This window comes from Numida meleagris, chromosome Z (assembly GCF_002078875.1).
Source record: "Numida meleagris isolate 19003 breed g44 Domestic line chromosome Z, NumMel1.0, whole genome shotgun sequence".
In the NCBI taxonomy this organism is placed as follows: Eukaryota; Metazoa; Chordata; class Aves; order Galliformes; family Numididae; genus Numida; species Numida meleagris.
The window spans coordinates 63,867,494-63,875,416 of NC_034438.1; positions in this window are offsets into that span (position 1 = coordinate 63,867,494).

The following is a 7,923-nucleotide window of genomic DNA, read 5'->3' on the forward strand; positions in this document are numbered from 1 at the left end:
TGCTCCAACCCTCTGATCGTCTTGGTGGCCCTCCTCTGAACTCATTCCAAAAGCACTGTGTCTTTCCTGTACTGAAGGCCCCAGGCCTGGACACAATACTCAGATGGGGCCTCACAAGAGCCGAGTAGAGGGGGACCACCACCTCCCTCTCCCTGCCAACGCAGGTAATGTCTCTCCTGGCACTTACTGATTGAGCATCTCAGGTTCACAGTCTTCCCGACGCTGTTGCTATCATACATTTTCATATAAGATCTGTTATCAACCTATTGTTTTTAGGTATGTTTTGTACTCTGACATGGAGATGGGAGGACAATGTTTCCAAAAGTTAGCACATTCGTTCTGTCCTGTGCCAGGCTCTCCCCACCCTGCATATTTACCTTACCTTGTGCCTGTCTCAATTCTAGCCAGGTCAGAACGCCCCAGTATCAACTTTACTTGGTTCAGCAGCTTTCTTTGTGAAAAACAACTTAGCCTACACTACATACAGAAATACTGGCAACTTCTACTGCAAAAACACAGTCTGCCTCTCACAAAATGTACTGAACAAAGTTAGCAGCAGGGATAGCTACCCACCAATACCAAAACGAAGGGTGTTATTTCAGACCATGGTTTACTGCAACTACTGGCCATTACAACTGGATAGAAATAAAAAATACCTGATGGATGTGTCATCTCTCACTATCCAATGCAAAGATCAACATGTGAATCTACGTGAAACAGTCTAGTAAAACCAGGAAGTTCATATTTCATGTTTCAGTATTGTTTTTCTTCCTTCTACGTATTAACCAAATGTTGCTTAGATTGAGTAATGTATTTGAATACAGAAGTTGACAAAAACTGGAGCTACATTTTTGAGATAATAATTCAGGTATTCTTACTATTTAAGGAATAGAGAGACGATTGTTACTGATAGATACTGTTGGGTTTACATCTTAGTAAGGCCTGTCTACAACATTTTATAAAACGCACAAATACTTCATTTTTATCATGAGTTAGTAAATATGGATGATGCATTTTCCTGATATAATGTCAAAAATTTGAAATAGGTCTACTTTTCTTTATAATATCTATGAAAAATAAGATGGAGTGGAAGTAGCAGAATTTGTTGAGGAGATGTAACTGACGTGGCTGCAGATTTTTCAAATATTTTTAATAGGATCTTTCATGATGTCCATTACAATAGTAACAGAAAATGTCATGCAATCATGCTTTTCTTTTTCACTTTTCTAAAGGTAAGCTTTTCTAAAGATGGGACTGAGACGCACAGATGCACAGATCAGGGTCAGAACTGTATTCCAATACCAGTTATAAATCAGTAATGGAACATGCCTTGGACCCTTCTGATGAAACTTTTTTGTCAGTTGGAAAGTAAATGATATCACTTTCAGAATGATAATGTCAGGCCAATTCCAAAATATATATATTCTGAGAGGAGCATCTGTCACAAAAACTGCAAGAATTTCCAATCAACTGTGTAAGAGGTCTTGAATTACAGATATGGATGGACACTATAAAGTTAGGAAATTTGATCAACGAATGCTTAACACTGCTTATGTCATAGGAAAGTATTTCAAAAAATGGAAGCACACATAGTCATATTGCCTGTGGAGAGTAGTGAAGATAATAAGATTGCTTTTATGAGATATAGTTAGCCATTTTTTTGTGGGACTAAGGCATTAGAGCTTGATCGTGGAAGATGTTACTACGTATACAACATTCGGTGTTCATGCTAACCCGAATGACTGCTGCTAGCACCAACCTTGACTCCAAATAAAGAGCTGGGGCTCGTGGAGCAAGGCACCTCTGACCGCTCCAGTACTGACGGCAATAGACCTCATCAAATGTAAAAGGCAGTAACACAAGTTCTATTGTTGTAGCCAACTTTTCTGCAAATCCAGCTTCTCTTGCTTGAGCAAAGTAAAACAAGCAGCTGTGGAGCAGGGCAGAATTATAGCAATTATCAGGATTGTTGTTAGGTCTTGTGATTTTGCTCTGCAGTGAACATCTTAATGCACTTTTGAAATGCTTACTCTGTATGAATTTCTGGAAGAGAAATTTATAAACAATATATAAGTGGGGAATGTATCTTGCATAAATATTTCAGTTATCTCAGGCACAGTTAAAATCATTTTGCACCTTTTCCTTGATTAACTACCAATCTTAGAATCAAACTGTCCTCAATGCTGTGCTGCCCTGAAGGAAAATACAAAGGTGTCTTTGAGGAATCTTGATTCTTGCTTGGAGAGGAGGCAAGATTTGAAGAAATGGTATATTGCCATCTGTGTCAGTTTGAGATATGAGTTTGGTCCCGTTCAGTTGGGAGAACAATTTCCTACTGCACCTGTGATATGTTTAGGAATCTTCTAATAAAACTTTGATGAACTTTGACTTGCAGGTGAAACTATGAAACCCAGAGTAGCACAAAAATAGAGGAAGCATTAAATGAAAGCTGTCAAGACTTAAGCTTACAGAAAGTTTGCCACATGGATGCAGTTCTACTGGTGTTTAAAAACGTATGCAATTATCTGCATCTAAGATTTAAAAAAAATTTCTCCCCTGAACTACTACAGCAGTGTGAAGAACCTTTGTAATGTATTGTATGTATCTCCTTGCTGCAGATGAACTGTGCGATTTAAACTGGACGGAGTTTTGCAGAAATGCTGATCAGTAATTTTTTAGTGCCACAGGAAGCTTCAGCATTTGAATAACAGTAACATATACTCTGCTGGCATTGAACCAGTATGAATGATTTGAAGTGATGTAAAGCTCTTGAAAGAAAGAACCTGGGATTTCCAAGCAAGAATTTCAAGATGCTGGCAAGGCTTGGGTGGTGCCAGGAGCCAACCCCCGCACTGATAAAACACAGCCTAAGGTGTGCTGTGACCAGGACAGGCAAACAGGCTGTGGTGTGGCATTTTGTGTGGAAGGGTGTATCTAGGGCGGGTGGCCTTCCAAAAGTAGGCAGCGTCCTCCTGTAGCAAAGCAGTGTCCACTTGCTGCAACTGTAAGGCTGGTGCTGAAACACAGATGCAAGTGCTGTCGCATCCTTAGGAAGACCCCTGCAGCCCAGCCTCCCTCTGAAAGAGAGGCCCGACCCTAAGTTGTGTGGAACTCCAGCATCTGGAAGTCCCCCTGTGGCCAAAGGGAGTGGTGGATATAATGGATGAGATGTCCTTGTGAGACCCCACTTGGAGTAGTGCATCCAGCTCTGGGCCATAGCGGAGGGCCACAAAAAATGTACAGAGGGCTGAAGCACCTCTCCTATGGAAGGCTGAGGGAGTGAGTTTGTTCAGTCTGAGGAAGAGAAGGCTCCAGGGTGACGTTATTGCAACCCTTCAAGACTTGAAGGGGATGGATAAGAAAGATGAAGAGAGAGTTTCTGCATATAGTGATTGGATAAGTGGTAGTGGTTTTAAAAAGAAAGAGGATAGATATAGATTGGATTAGAAGAAATTCTTCACTATGGTGGCGGTGAGGTTCAGGAACACGCTGCGCTGGGAAACTGTGGGATGCCCTCTCTGTGAAATGGTTCCAGGTCACACTGGATGGAGCACAAACAAACTTATCTATTTTTTTGCTATGTATTTAGTCTAAGAAAAAACAGTCTTATTTCTGAGGACTTGTGTGATAGAAGCAGGACTGGCAGAACTAAGAGCAATTTACATGTATGATTTCCCTCTTATGATTGAAACGTTGCTGTCTCCTCCAAATAGCATGAAATATGGAAGTAACAAAGGTCCAGCAAAGCAGGGACCAGAGTTGTAAGCACATGTATCATCTTTCATCATTTAGTGCTTAAACCTGTGTTTCATGAGCCAGATGCTAAAAGAGAGTATTCATTCTGATAAATTGTTTTCAATCCACAAAGTCCCCAGAAAGCCATTCCAAAGTTTATCTCAGGCTCCATTATTCAGTTTCTGGTGCAAAGAAGCTTTGTTTTGTCTCAGAAACATTAAAAGATCATAACAATTGCGTGTCCTGATTTGGTATGGATTATTAGAATTTATTTGCACAGCATCTCTGCTCCTAAAGGTACATTTATCTCTTTTGCAAATAGTAGAACTTTCAGTCCCAGGTTAGTAAGGCTTGGTTGCATATTTCCACATTCAGGATCAACTGAGAGCCATAAATGAACTATACAGCTTCTGTGGCTTACTATACCCCTGCTAAGCCAGAATGAGAGAATTGCTGTTAGCAACTGGAGAGCAGTTAGAGAAAATTGCAATCAGTTAGGAGCTTATGGAAAGCAGATTTTCAGTATTCCATTGTAAAAGGACAGTCTTTCAGGAAAGCAAAAAATTAGATGGTCCCAAAGTAATTATTTGAAGTGAAATTGTCCAGGACTCAATGGTACAATGAATCTTGGAAAGTCATCAGTGCTCAGAAGACCAAGCTTACATCTAATCTGAAAAATACTGAATTCACCAGTGGCATTAATGCAGGACTAGTTCAGACAGTGAATACTAAGTACTTTGAATCCAATGCTTCAAAGATTAATACTCATGGTACATGTTATACTGTGTAAAAGAAACCCCTAGTGGGTTCAGAGGAAGCACTGTCAATGATTAATCTTAAACAAGTTTACGTAACATTTAAATGTTGTTGCCTGGAATGAAAAGATGATTTTATTTAGCAGTTGACTGCTTCTACAACACTCCTCACCAATCGTTTATCCTAATTTACTTTTTCACTTACTCAAAGATGAACTCAGGCATCGAAGAAAGTGGTTTGATAATTTTATGAAAAATAGAGGCCATGAATTAGATTAATACACCTTGCATCGAGACCTTATTTTTAACCCAAATGGAAGCATGCTTCCTACACAAGGACTAGGCTAGGCTTATCTCCTTCTGAGCATGTAGATGTGGTATCTCTGAGTTAAAGCACATGCTTGACAGCAGCTTTCTGAGAATATGTTCAGCTGAGACAATTGTCATCGGATAGCAAAGAAATGCAAAAAATGGTTTTCAGCTACGTTAGCCTTTCTTCCTCCGTACGTCAGATAGGTAGACGTTAATGTCTAGAGTTAATCTCCTTTAAAAATTTTCTACTATTTCCTTGGGAAAGAAGTGTGGAAAGTTTATTTTCCTGTGGGTTTCAGAAGTTTCTTTTTTCTCATAACTCAAAAGTTAAGAATTTTCTCAGAAGAATGGCTGTTGTTGCCACTCTGGGGGATTTTTTACTTTATTTATCAATTTTCTTATCACACTGATTACAAATTAAAGTGGGATTTGTAGTTGGAACTGTTATCCATGTGAATTTTGTGTTGTCTCTTCTGGGACAGTGTCCTTTGTGGTGCTAGCAGAGTACTCTCTTGTGTCCGCCTGGCGTTTCTCAATTTTCCATTAAGTTAATTAACTTCTAAACAAGCAGACAAGCAAATACATAGGCTTATTTATACAATAAAGCTGAGTAATATATGTGAAATTTGAGTAGTTGCTAAATTAATGTGGCAGTTTTGGGGCATGTACATTTGGATAATGGCTCCATTACACTATTTAACTGAGATTAAATATTTATTACTGGATTAGTAAAATTAGAACAATAGTTGCTGTTTCCCTCAGTGTAATTCCACTTAGGTAGGTGGTTGTGGATTAGAGCCAGGTTTGAGAAGTGACACAGAATCACAAAGAGTCATTTAGTCCAGAATACAAAGATCCTATACCTGTCTGCAAGGCAGGTAAGTACAGATAAGCAGACCATGAGGCAATACTGGTGAGCATGCTGAGCAGTTGTTTCAACACTCCAGCTGCTGAATATATGCCTTTAGAATGATTTTAGCAGGTAACAGAGCAAGAGAAATTTTAAAGAGAGGATCGTGTCTCTTTAATGCTTACACCCTAGAGGTCTGACATTCCATTCATTGTACTCTGTGTTGGGTTGTTGAATACTGATTTTTGCTAGCAGCTTGGAAAACTGGAAGCGTACTGGATAATGCATCTCATATTGCAGCACATGAAACTCAGGCAGCAGTAGGAAAGTCCCTTTTATGAGCAACTAAAATTTTCCATTAAGGTTTGAGAAGATAGTAAAAGTGAAAACAAACAAAAAGAATCCAGGTTTCTTATGTAACTGTTTGGGAAGAAGAGTGCTTTCATAATTTGTGTTTGAAACATTTATAAATGAAAACACAACAGATGTATTGAATAAAGGACATACAGTTAAGTCACTTATATTTTACATTTTATGACATGATCACACTGTGAGTTATGTTTATTTTCACTGCACTGATAGGCTGGAACAGATGGTGAAGGCTTAGTTATAAAGAATGTGTCTATGACTATAACATCGTCTGTGGCAGTTTGTGTTCCTTGGATGTAGACTCCCTGCCTGAATTGTGCTGGCAGTACCTGGAGCACCGCAGGCTGTGCTTGGAGCACAGGCCCCAGATGGGCACTCAGCAACGATCTGAGAGCAGGTGAGGTGGTTTGCTTGCATCTGCTGTACTTTAATCAAAGCAGAATTGTTTGATTAATAAGGCTAGTGGCTTTGTACTCAGGAAGCTTGGATTCTTATGCAGATTGCATCAAACTGTTCTTACTTTCATTTCCCAAACTAAAAATGTGAATATTTGTTGTTCTTTCAGGTATTTGGGTGAGTAGAATAAATGTGACTGCCACAGTTCTGGTGCTGAATCTCTATTCCTCTCCATGTGTGTCTAAAACCATACATGTACAGTGAGAATAACAAGTCTGCGGGATAGAAGCCAAGTGCTCATTTGTGCTTTTGAAATAGATCAAATGAGTCATCTAATGGGATTGGAAGCCTTGGGTACAATGCTTATAATACTTTTCATTTCTTAAAATGACTTATAAAGTAATAATGCAAAAAAAAAAAAAAGCCTTAATTAATAGATTAAGCGTTATACAATGTTCTACAACATTCTAATTTGTATATTTTTCTTCTTCCATCTCAAAGTGCTATTGAAAAAGCCATGTACAATGATGGCACAGCAAATTTAATACTAATACATCAGAGTCCTTGGAAAACAACACAAATCAATCTACAGCAGTTAAATCCAGATAATCACCCCACTGGAACTCCACTTTATATTTGTGAAGTGAGGTGATGGAGATTTTCTTGCCATCAGAGAGATGCACATGATACTGTGCATAGCTGAGACATTGTTTTACAGCTGAAGTGTGTAATCTGGAGAGATGTTATTGTGATTGTCATTCATTCAAAATTATATTTAACTGGAGATTAACAGTTGTTAATTACATCAGATTACACCAGAACTAGCAAGCAAAACGAGAACAAAATTAATGGCAAATTATTTTGAAAAGAGTGTGATCATCAGTGTGACCTGCATGTGTGCTCACGTATTAGAGTTCAAACTATAGACAAATGTTTTTTCCAATAACAGGAAACTATTTAGCACAGTGTTCTTAGACTTCATGGTTGGGAGCTGTCTTGGTGAGAGTGACCACGCAATGGCAGAATTCTCTATTCTTGATGAAGTCAGGAGTAGGGTCAGGAAAACTGCTGCCTTGGACTTCTGGATGGCAGATGTTGAACTGTTCAGGGTGCTGGAAGGCTGAATCCATTGGGAGTCAGTCTTGAAGGGTAAAGGAGTCCAGGAAGGCTGGACACTCCACAAAAAGGATGTCTTGCACCACAAGAGCAGGCTATCCCCCTGTGCTGCAAGATGAGCTGATGGAGAAGAAGACTGGTGTGGATGAGCAGGGAACTGCTGCTGAGATTCCAGGAGAAAAAGAGAGTTTACCGCTCGTGGAAAAAAAGATGGGCAGCTTTGTGAGAATGCAAAGAAATTGCTAGGATATGCAGGAAAAAAATTAGAAAGGCAAAAACCCAGCTTGAACTCAACCTGGCTACTGTACTAAAAGACAACAGAGATTTTTTTAACAAATGTATTAACAGTAAGAGGATGGCTAAAGAGAATCTTTGCCTTTTATTGGATGC